We start from the raw sequence: 11,693 nt of genomic DNA on the forward strand, positions 1-11,693 counted from the left end.
ACCGGCCACGCTGAGGGGCTGGGGCTGGCTGGGGGGGGGTGGGGGGGTGGTGTGAGGGTGCCAGGGAGCTCCCCAAAGCAGGTGCAAGTGGGGAACAAGCTGGGGGGGGCCCTCCGCTGTCCCCCAGCCTCTCTCTTCCAGGGCTATGCTGCAGCGGGGTTGTCCTGGCCCAGGGGACCCTTGCTGGGACCCTCTGCCCCAGCACTGGAGCAGGGGGTGTCCAGTGCCCCCCCCCCCCCCCCGCGCCTGGCTCACCGCCCTGCCAGCACCCTCTGCCCCTGGCCACGGGTCTCTTGCTGATGCGGGGCACTATTTAACCTCTTTCTTTTATTTTCTTTTAATGGTTAAATTTTAATTTATCGTATTTTTGTAAAAAAAGAAAAGCATGATGCAGGAGCGCCCCCCACCCCCTGCCGCTGTAGGTGGCCGGGGCCAGGCCTGGGGAGGGTGTGCAGGAGCGAGGCGGGTCCCGGGGAGGCTGGGGGCTGCAGGAGGGGAGGGGGAGGTGGGGCAGATCCCCAGAGCGGTGGAGGGGGGGGCTGTGGGCCTGAGGGTCATGTCAGGCGTGGGGGGAGCTGGAATGAGCTGGCACAGCTGGGGGTGTGGGGCCGGTGAGCACAGCTGGAATATGGGGTAGGTGAACACAGCTGGAGTGTGGGGCAGGTTGGAAGAGCTGGGCAAGTGTGCAGGAGGTTCTGGGGCAGGGGAGCACAGCTGGATGGGTGTGGGGCAGGTGCTGGGGCAGGTGCTGGGGCAGGTGAGCACAGCTGGGTGGGTATGGGGCAGGTGAGCACCCCTGGGGCAGGTGCAGGGGCAGGCGAGCACCCCTGGGATGGGTGCAGGGGCAGGTGAGTACCCCTAGGATGGGTGATGGGGCAGGTGAGTACATCTAGGATGGGTGCAGAGGCAGGTGAGCACCCCTGGGGCAGGTGCAGGGGCAGGCGAGCACCCCTAGGATGGGTGCAGAGGCAGGCGAGCACCCCTGGGGCAGGTGCTGGCTTGGCTCGCCACAGCAGCGACAGAGGTGCCGAGCAGGAGATGAGCTCGGGGCCGGCCCAGGACGGGCGCTGCGGCCGGTGCAGGGGCTCCCACAGCGGGTCCCCGCACCGAGAGACCCCCGGTCCCCTCCAGCCGCCGTGACAGCGCAGGAGCCACCCCACCACCACCCCCCTCCCCCCCCAGGCGAGCGCAGCCTTGGGGGTCCCGGGGCGACCGGGCTGCGTCTGGTATTTGTAACCCCAATAAACGGTGCCACGGGCACCAAACACCCCCCCGCGTCCCCACGCGTGTCGGTACCGCGCGGGGACGGCGCGCTCGTCGCCCGCGGGGCTCGGCTCCGGGGACCGGCAGTGCCCTCTGCAGGCGGCCGCGGCCGGGCCGCGATGACCGCCCGGTCCTTCCTGCCACGCCGCCGGCCCGGCTGAGACGGGCCTGGCGGCTCCGCGGCCCCCGCCCGGCCCCGCCCGGCCCCGGCCCCGCCGCGTCCCCGCGGGCAGGAGGTGAGTGCGGGCCGCGCCGTCGGGGCCGCCCCCGGGGAAACGGGCGGGCGGGCGGCACCGGCAGCGCAGCCGCGGGCACCGAGGGCTCCGGCACCGGCACAGCGCAGCGGCTGCGGATAGCGGCGGCCCCGGGGGGGGCGGGGGGGGGGGGGGGGGGGGCAGGCGGGGCTCCCCGAGGAGCGGCGGGGCCGGTTTCGGGCCGGTGGGCGGCGGGGCCGGGAGGAGCGGGAGCAGCGGCAGAGGCGCGGAGGGGGATTTTCTGCGGATTTCCCCCCCCCCCGCCCTCGCCGCCCCCGGGGGAGCCCCGAGCCCGGCGGGTCGGTGCCCGCGGCGTGGCCGGGCAGGGGCCGGGAGCGGGGAGGGGGAGGGGGCGGCCGGCAGGAGGTGATGCAGGTGCACGGACGGACAGACGGACGGTCGGTGTGCGAGGGGAGGTGATGGAGGTGCGGCGCGGGGGCTGGGGGGCGAGGCAGGTGGACGGACGGACCGACGGATGGAGATGCGGGAAGCGGAGTTCGAGGCCCGGGGGAAGGAGCGGGCGGGCTGGGCGAGGCGCGGCGGCAGCTGCCCGGTACCGGGGCCCGCGGGCAGGGGGGTGCAGAGGCGGAGTGGGGGGTTGGGGGGGGGTGGCGGGCGGCCCCGGCGCTGGAGCGGTGCCCCCCGGCGCGGCCCGCCCGCCGGCTGACATAACGTCTGCGCGGGGCGGTGTTTGCCTTGGCAGCCCGCGGCGGCGGCAGCGGCGGCGGCGGCGGCTCCTCACACTTTCCGCCAGCGCCGGGCAGCGGCCGGGCTCTGAGTCAGGAGCCGCGGGGGGGGGGGGGATGGTGGCGGGGGGTGGGGGGTTCGGGGTGAGGCGAGGTGAGCCCCGGGCCGGGCCGCGCCGCCGCTGCCTCCCGGGGGCCGGCGGCGGCCAAACAGGTTGCGCGGGGTCCCCGCCCAGGCACCTGCGGAGGGGGCCGCTCCGGGGGGGGCCGCCACCGCCGCGCCCTGCCCCAGCGCCGCCGGGAGCGGGGAGGACGGGGGGCGGGGGGGGGCTGTCGCGCCGCGCCCCTCGGCACTCCCGGCTGTCTGCCCCCTCCGCCGGGTCCTTGTGCTCAGCTCCCCCCCGCCAGGTTCCCGTGCCCAGTTCTCCGTTCAATCCCCCCCTCTCCCCCCGTGCCCGGTAGTCCATAACCCCCCCGCTCGGTGCCCGGCCTCCCGGTTCTCCATTCCCCCCCGTGCCGCCTCGCTGCCCAGGCTCCTGGTGCCCGGTTCTCCTCCATCACCACCACCCCCCGCCCCGCCCCCCCCCCCCCCCCCCCCCCCCCCCCGTGCCCGGCTCTCCCGGGCCCGGTTCCCCCGCCTCCCCGTACCCGCGGGGCGGAGCGGGGCGGGCCGGCCTCGGGGCTTGGAGGCCGCAGCGGGCGGGGCGGCGCTCGGCGCCTGGCACCGGGCGAGGCGCCGGCGGGGCCGCACCGGGCTTTACCCCCCCTCCCCCCCCCATCCCCGGTGTCGGTCCCAGCGCGGCTCCGTTAATCGCCGCTGTCCCGCGCCTCTGACTCAGCTCTTCCCCCCCCCCCCCCCCCCGCCATCCCCTACCGCACCCCGGTCCCGGGGGGGGGGACCCGCATGGCCCCCGCCCTCACGGGGGGGGGGGGGGAGTGGGCGTGGTGGGCCTGATGGGCGGCCCCCCTCACCAATAGGAGGCCGGACCGCCGTGGCGCTGTCCAATGAGCGGGAGGGGGCGGGCGCTTCCTGAAACACCGGCGGCGGCGGCGGCGGCGGCGGCGGGGGGGGTGGAGGGGGGGGGCGGGCGGGGCGCGGCGGCGGCAGGTGAAGGCGGAGGCGGGGCCGCGGCCCCGGGACCGGCCCGTAGTTCGGGCGGGGCGCGCAGGTGAGCGGCGGCGGGTGGGAGCGGACGGACCCACCGACGGGGGTCTGTACGGAGGTACCTACGCACCGGTAAGCGGGACCCGGTGCGGCGATCGCTTTTTTGCAGCCCGGTTGCGGTGAGTCGCGTGGATCCGGGATGCTACCGGCGGGCACGGTCGGGGCGCGGAGCACCGACCGCTCCCGGCGCACGGTGTCCGCCGGGAGCGGTCGGTGCTCCGCGCCCCGACCGTGCCCGCCCGCCGCTGCTCCGCGCTGGAGCCGGTGGACACGTCGCCCGTGGAGTGGGGGGCGGTCACGCATGGGCTCTTCCCGGTCCCTCCTCCCGGGGCTGTACGAAACCGGTAACACCGGCGGGTCTCTGCTGCCTCTCAGGGTGGCTGCCGAGCCTCCGACTGGGGGCTGGTTGCGGTGCTGCCATCCAGCCGGGGTCCCCCGTGGGATCACCCCACGGATGACAGGATGCTGCGCCGTCCCACCGTCCTATCCGGCCCGGTAAGTGGCTTCCCGGGTGCACCGGGCACGGACGGCACCGTCGCAGTGGGGAGGCAGCTCGGGAACCCCTCGCTGATACCGGTGCCGGTAGCGGTGGGAGCGGAGGGTGAGTGTCCCCGTGTCCCGGCACGCTGCGCCGTCCCGGTGACCTGCTGGGCCTGGCATCCTGGCAGCGGCGGTGAATTGCCTCAGCGCTGGCAAGGGTCCGCACAGGGGTGCCCACCGGGCCCAGTGGCTCGGTAGCACCCGCCAAACACCAGTGGACTCTGCCCTGCGCGCACCCAGCCCTGCCGTACCTGTCCCCCCCCCTGGCTGGCTGCCCCCAGCCGGCTGTTTGCCCGGGCGGGGTGCGGTATTTACCCTCCCGCCGTGGCCCGCCGCCGAAGGAGAGCCGTCGTCGTGGGCCGCAGCCGCCCTTGACCCAGGGCTGCTTTCGCCAGGCGAGGGGACGTGGTGCTGGCTTTGCCGTGGGGTGAGTGTCGGCGTGCCTCGGTTTCCCCCGCCGCAGCCAGGCTGGCTGGCTCGGGAGCAGGCTTGCGGGGAGCAGGCTGGGGTTCCCCCAGTGCTGGCAGAGGCACGAAGCAGCTGCCGGTGACTCGAGGCCATGGTGATGATGCCGGTGCCGGGTGCGGCGGGAGGGGCTGAGCTCAGGAACTTGAAGTGGGTGCGTGGAGAAGGGGAAGCTGTGGGGCAGGGGAGGGTGCGGGGCTGGGGACTGTCTGGGGGTGCCCTTGCTGGGGATGGGGGTACAGAGCGGGTGAAGCCGCTGGGCATGGGGAGGTGACAGAGGGGTGATGGGGATGACATCGGTGTTGGGTCCTGGGGACCCTCTGAGGTCACCCGCCTGAGCGCAGGCTTGTGGCCCCCCCCCCTCTTCCCGTGCTGGCAGCACCGCGGTGCTGAGCCCGAGGCCGTGGCAGCGCGGCTCTGCCAGCTGGTGCCGTGCACCCTCGGTGCACACGTGGCACGAGCGCGACGGGCCTGAGCGCAGCGGGGGCGGGCAGTGGGCACGGCGGGGGGGTGCGGGGCCAGTGCAGCCCCTCGCACCCCAGCCCTCGAAGGGTGGCCGCTGCCCCACAAGTGGAGCAGGAACTTCTCCTTCGGGGCGGGTGGCGGATGATGAAACCACGGAGAAATCTCTCCTGGCAGCACACGGGCTGCTGGCGGGAGCCCCCGGGAGCCTGCGCTCCCCCTGCGCCGCTGCCGCCGCCTTTCCATGGTAACCCCACCGCGGGAGCCGGCGGGGTGCTGGCAGGGGAGGCCGCCCTGTCTGGGGGGGGTTGGCACCCGTCCGGCTCCCCGTGGCAGCACTGGCGTCCCCGACATGCCCCGGGAGTTGCATGTCCACACCCCAACGAGCCCCGGGGCGGCCGGAGGACCCAGTGAGGGGCTGGGCTGAGACCCGTCAAACTCGCTTCGTGCCAGGGAGGTGACGCTTGGGTGGCCGCGCAGGCAGCGGGGGAGGCAGCCCGTGTCCGATGCTGGTGCTGTGGCTGGCGACCTTCAGCGCACCCGGTGCCTGGCCACGCTCTTGTGTCCGGGGATGGGCGGCCAGTTTGCGTGCACATCAGTGCAGTGGGTGCCGCGGGGCCTGGGCACCCCGTGCCCTCGGTGGCGTGACTCGGCGGGGCCGTGGGAGGGCGGGGGGGGGGGGGACGGGACCGAGCCGTGGCGAGGGAAAATGAAAGCAGGTGATGCGGAAGGAGAAGTAGGTCAGGCGAGCGCTGGCCTCTCCCGGCAGCCTCGGCTGCGCTGCGTGCTCCGCTCTGCCCCGGCTGTCCCCGCCGTGTCCCCAGGCCCCATGGGCAGCAGCTGGAGGGGGCGGTGAGTACGGGGGTCCCTGCTGCCAGGCAATGGGTCCCGAACAGGGTAGGTGCCAAACGCTGCCTTCCCTTGACGCCGGTGGGCTGGGGAGCGCGGCCAGGCTGGCTGGCATGCAGTGGGCATGGCGGCACCCCGGCAATTTTGCTCCGGTCCCCGTCCCCAGCTGGGGGCTGCGGTAAGGATGGGCAGGAGGATGCTCTGCTTCTGTCCCGCTGCGGGACCGAGGAGGGGAGGGGAAGGGGATTCCTGTCCCGCTTGGGCTGTGCTGAGCCAGCTGGTGTGGTGGGGACATCCCGGTGAGGCTCGGGACGGCTCGGGGACAGCCCCACGTGCCACAGTGGGGCTTCATGGCGGGCTGCCCCTGGCTCCGCTCTGCTGCAGGGCTGGGGTTGTCGCCCTCCCCATAGCGTGGGGCTGGCCGGGGGTCTTGCTTGTGCCGCTGCGTGGGTCGGGGAGGCTGCGGCGGGCATGGCCCCCTGGCAGTGCTACGTGGGCTTGGGGGGGATTAGAGCCGCCTTTCACCCCCCCTTCCCTCCCCCGGGATCAGCCGTGGGCAGCGGGGAGCTGGCAGCAGGCAGCTGCCGTGGGGGCGGAAGCCGGGCTATTTCGGGGGGTGTGGAGGGGGGGCTGTGGGCTGGCACTGTCCTTGCTGGGTGACCCCACCGGGACCAGCATCGCACCAGTGTCAGGGTGGAGTGTGGGGTCCGTCCTGTGCCAGCTGGCAGCACTCAGTCCTCGGGGTGCCGTGAGGACAAGGACCCCACGTCAAGGAGGAAATGCCACCAGCCTGGGGGGGGCCCCCCCAGGGCCATACGGTGTGCTGGGACCCGGGGGTCTGGCTGCCCTCCAAGGGGCTCCCGTGACTGTGTGCTGCAGGGTGAGCGGCACCGGAGCCGGCTCACCCTGGGGCCAGCGAGCGGACCAGCTGTGGGCAAGCCTGCCTGTCCCAGGCAGAGGCCCGACAGAGCCTCCTCCTGCTGCCACCGGCACGCCTGTGCCCAGCGCCAAGCTGCCAGGGCGCCCGCGGGCAGCCGAGTCTTGCTCCATCCCAATGGCGTCCTGGCCAGGCTGGACCGTGCAAGCTGGGGCAGAGCAGGATGCCCACCTCCGCCGTGCCCCTCTCAGCACTGGTAGGGGCGACCAGGGCACCGGCTGGGCTTGGAGCCCCTCCGAGCACCGCCTGCCTCGACCGCAGCCCTGTCCCCCCAGCTGCCGGGGGACCCGCCTGTGGGTTTTGCCCTGTGCTGGGGTGATCAAATGTGGGGTTTGCTGTTGACCGTTTCCTTCCTGTTCCCCCCCTCCCCGAGCTCCATTTCGGCAACCCCTTCCTTCCTTCCTTCCCTCTGCCCGCTCCTGTCTGCTCGTGGCCCTGCTCCCCGGGTTGCCCTGGCAGGGAGCAACCAGGGACAGCCCGTGTCCGGCCTTGCGTGGCCCCTCCCCGGGGCTGGGGACAGTGACGCTCCCAGCGGGGAGCCCGGGGGTGACCTACAGAGGCCACATGTCCTTGGCCACATCTGTCCCGGCCACCCATGTTGACTGTGGGACCCCCTGTCCTGGCAGGTCAGCGTCCCCCATGTTGGGACATGGTGTGGGAGATGGGGGTGCCCGTGGCTGGGTTATCGGTCCTGCCGTCGGGTGAGGGGCTGGTGCCATGTGGGAGCCGGGATGCTGCCGGAGCCCGGCCCGGCTGCTTGCAGGATGGGGCCGTGTCCTGTCACTGGTGACACTGGTCAGGTTGCCACTGGCCAAGACAAGGGCGGAGCGTGGAGGAGAATGGATGAAGGTCAGCCTATGCTCCCCAAAGGCCAGCACCTCCACTGCCTGATCCCCCCCTAGATGGGCACCCTCGGTGCCCCCCGGCCGGGGCAAGCAGCAGTTTGCGGGTGGTGCGTGGGTGCTTGCGACACCCCCAGGGTGGGGGGGGACGTGGTGACTCACCCCAGCGGGGCCTGGCCACCAGCGGGAACCCTGAGTCAGGGCTGCGTGCCCATGCCGTGCCCCTCCCTGCCCGCCTCGCCCACCTTATCTCCCGCCCTTAGCACCTGGCACACCTGGGCCAGGGGGGGCTGGCGCCATTCCCCTCCTTTATGGGGAGCAAAGGGCAGGCAGAGGGTTGGCAGGCAGGTGCTGCGTCCTTCCCTCCCTCCCTCCCTCCCAGGGATGCTGGCCTGTGGCCGTGCCCCCTGCCATGCCCCCCACTGGGACAACCGGCCAGCCTGGCACATCGTGGCAGCGTGGTGGGCAAGGCGGCCTGCACCATCGCTGCCTCCCAGCCTCACGCTGCCTCCACTCCGGGCATCGGGCTGACCCGTGGCGGCCCATCCCGGCACGCACGGTCCTTGGGGATGGGGGGGAAGGCGGGATGCCGTGCCAGGGAGCGCTGGGCGGCACGGGTGAGATGCCAACGCGGCCGCTGCCCCTCTGCCCGTGTGGTCGGGCTCTTGCACAACCCGGCGCTTTCCGTGAACGTTGCTGGGGCCGGAGGCCCCCTCCCTGCCCGGCTGCTTGGCCGCGCTGGCACAGGGCTCTTCCCCTTTCTGCCCAGCCTCGTGGTGCTGGCAGCACTGGCACGGCTGCCCAGAGCCTGGCCGGGGCCGTGCCTGGGCACTGCGGTGGGGCTGCCCCCCGCCCCGGCCAGGCTGGTGTGGGCGGCCAGGGCGGATGCTGGGTGCTGGCGGTGGGGTGTGGGGAGCGCTCCCCGGGCTGCTAATTGCTGTTTAGCTGGGGACGCAGAGGGTGTAATTACGGGGGGGGGGGGGATTGCGCGAACCTGCAGCTGGCCCCAGGGGGCTGGGGGGGGCGGGTTGGGGGTGCTGCGACCCACGGGTGCCCCTGCCCGAGGGAATGGAGTGGGTCAAACAACACCATCCAGTCAAAACCATCCCTGAGCCCCCCCTCTCGGGGTCACGGCGTTCCACATCCCCCCCCCCCCGTGGGATATCGGGGGACCTGCTTCAGGGGCAGAGCAGGCCATGCATCTGCAGGGTTGGGGGGTGGCTCCAGGCAGGCCACGGCACGCCGCACCGAGCCCAGCCCTGCGGTGGCAGCCCCGCTCCCGCCAAGCGCAGGCGCCCTCCTGGCTTGGCCAGGCCGGCCGCGGCCAGCGGCGAGCACCCAGCACCCAGCACCCAGCACCCAGCGCCCTGCCTTGGGGCGGCGGGAGGGCGAGGGCCTGTCCGACGCCTCGACGCGGGGGGCCAAGGCAGGCAGGCGAGGAGGCGACGCCGGCGGCGAGGAGGGGGATGCCCATGGTACGGGGCGCCCGTCCTGCTGGCGCTGGGAATTTCCTCTCGCGGGAGGGGGCTGGAGGGGGGGGGGGGGGTGCCCCCTGCCCGGTTCCGGGTTGGCGCCCCACGGCAGGGTGCTGGCCGCGAAGGGTTAATGCCGTGTGTGTTCTGGGAAGCGGGGCTGGGAGGTGCGTGACCCGGGGTGTGGGCGTCGACTCCTTTTGAGGTGGGATCCTGCGCTCAAGTGCAGCGGGGAGCAGGGCCAAGTTCACACAGCACCCTGCCTTCCCCTCCCTTGCCGCTCGTGGGCCGCCGACCCGGCCGCGGCGCAGCACCGAGCCACGCCGGGACACGCGCCAGGTGAGCCGCGCGCCCACCCCGCTACCACCGGCTGTTGCGGCGGAGATGGTGCTGGGGCGCTGGGGACCCGGCACGGTACCGCCGGGCACGGGGAGGGTTGGGCACAGCTGCTCTGGCACCAGCCGGGAGGCTGCCGGGATGCTGGCGTCGCCCAAGCCCTGCACCACCCTCGCTGCCGGTGGGATGGGATGGGATGGGAAGGGACGGGCGGCGAGGTCTGGGTCACCGCGGCCTGGTAGAGCAGGGCCTGCACCCTGCGGCGGCAATGCCAGGCAGTCGGACGCACCTCTGCCTGGCCCAGGTGGCGGGGAAGGTTTTGGCAGCGGGAGGGAGCCATGATGCCAGCGTGGGGCCGGTGGGCAGGGAGCCGGCGCGGGGGCTCCGCCGGGCCGGCGGCTGCTCATCCCTGGTGCAGGTGCCGGGGGTTGGCGCTGGGGACACCGACGGTCCTGCAGCTGCCGGCTCCGCCATGGCAGGGCTGCCTGTGCCCAGCCTCCAGCCCGGCTATCGTGCCGGGCTGGCACCGGGCCCCAGGAGCTGTGCCGGGCAGCGCCGGCTGGGTGCGGAGGCAGACCTGGGCTGTGGCAATCGGACCCCCTTCCTCGGTGCTGATGGCTGCCGTGCCTTGGCCATGGCACACGGCCGTGCCTGGGAGGCACTCGAGGTGTCTGGGCACCGGGAGCTCTCTGGGTGGCACTGCGGGCGCAGGGAGCCGGACGGCGGCGGGGGGCTGGCGTTGTGCCGTGGGGCTCCCTCTCTGGCGCCATGGGGCAGGGGGCTCTGTTTGTCGCTCTTCTCTCTTCAAACCATTTCCTTTCGGCTTCGCTCGCTGTTTTCTCCGTCTTTCAAAGAGCGGGACTGCTTCCCCCAGCCGCCTCCCCTCCAGGGTAGGACCCCCAGCACACCTCCGGCGTGTGCCCGCTTCAGGGCCACCAGCCCAGCTGGACCCTGGCCCTCTGCCTTGCTGGCCGCATGGGCAGGGGGCTGCGCAGCTCCCCACCCCGAAGCCATGCCACCCCCCTGCACCGCGGTGGCCGGGGCCACTGCTGCTCCCCACCATCTTTGGCAGGGCGATGAGTGGGTGGAGGGGAGCATGGTCCAGACCCCTGGGTCCCCTTCCCAGCTCCCAAAGGGTGAGGGGCCCCTGTGGGGTGAGGGGCTGGGAGCCAGGTCGATGGCTGGCGCCGCGCTCCCCTTCCTGGGTGACTCATTCTCCCCAGTGCGGCTGTGAAGTCCCTCGACAGCGTTTGCGACTCTTGTGACCGAAAGCAGCGGCACTCGGCAGCAGCCCGGGGTGGGGGCTGCGCTCCCCAGAACCCCTGCCCCCCTTCCCCATAGGGGCAGCTGGTAGGGGGACTCCCCCCCGGCGCCCCATCCCACCCCACATCTCCCACTGTTTCCAAGCCGGGGCCGGTGCCGCCACAGCCTGGCGCTGTGCCCGCGTGCCGGGTGCCATCCTGGCGCGGCGGCGTGGGACACAGCCAGTCTCCACGCAGGGTGGGTGCTGCAGGGCCGGACCCCCACCCTGCTGCGTGTGGCTGTGCCGGGGCGACCCGTCCCCCAGGGTGGGGGTGGGGGGGAGCGGCAGGTGAATCCGGGGGCTGACCGTGGTTGTGCCAGGCGGTATGGGCCGGTGGCAGGATGTCAGGGTGACCCGGGAAGGCATTGTTCCCGCTGCTGCCCGCCCCACCATGGGAGCCGGCTCAGCGTGGGGAGCGACCCCCCCCCCCCCCTTTCGCCAGCCCCGTGTGGCTGCCACAGCCAAAACAGGCCCGGCTGCAGGCATTGACGTAACCGAGAAAGCCCTGGCACGGTGGGGGAACGGACATCGCCACTGGCCCCCTCCCTGGCCCGTGCCCCCCGTGCCATCGTCTCTAGCACCGACCAGAGAATGCCGGGGGGCCCGGGGTGGCTTTGGCACCCTCACACCTCGTCCCCCCCTGTTTCCTTATCGTCGCTGCGATCTCCTCGATGGCAGCACCCGCTCAGCATGTGACTTCGCTCCAGCGGGGAGGATGCGCGGGGGGGGTGGGGGTGTCGGGGAAGAAGCCGTAACGGGCGGTTTGGTGTGATGGAAAATCCCCCTCCTGCCGCCACCTCGCCCCCGCCCTGCCCCAGCCCCGCGCCCCTGTCCGCAGGCATCCGGCCCCGCAGCCGCTCGCAGGGGTCCCGGCTCCCTCGCCGGGCTGAGCCGGGCCTCCGCCGGTGAGTTCTGTGGCGCTGGCAGTGCCGAGTCTGCTCCCGCCTGCACCGTGACGCGGTGAGGCCGGTGGCCATGCCCGTTCCTCGGTGCATCCTGCCACCCGCCGGGGTACGGCTGGGGTCTTGGCTGCAACGCTGGGCCCGGGCACCCCCCGGTGCAGGAGCCTCCTCACGGGCATGTGCCGGCAGGTGCCAGCACCGGCCCTGCTGGCAGGAA

This window comes from Leptosomus discolor, chromosome 26, assembly GCF_034619465.1.
Source record: "Leptosomus discolor isolate bLepDis1 chromosome 26, bLepDis1.hap2, whole genome shotgun sequence".
NCBI classification, from domain to species: domain Eukaryota; kingdom Metazoa; phylum Chordata; class Aves; order Leptosomiformes; family Leptosomidae; genus Leptosomus; species Leptosomus discolor.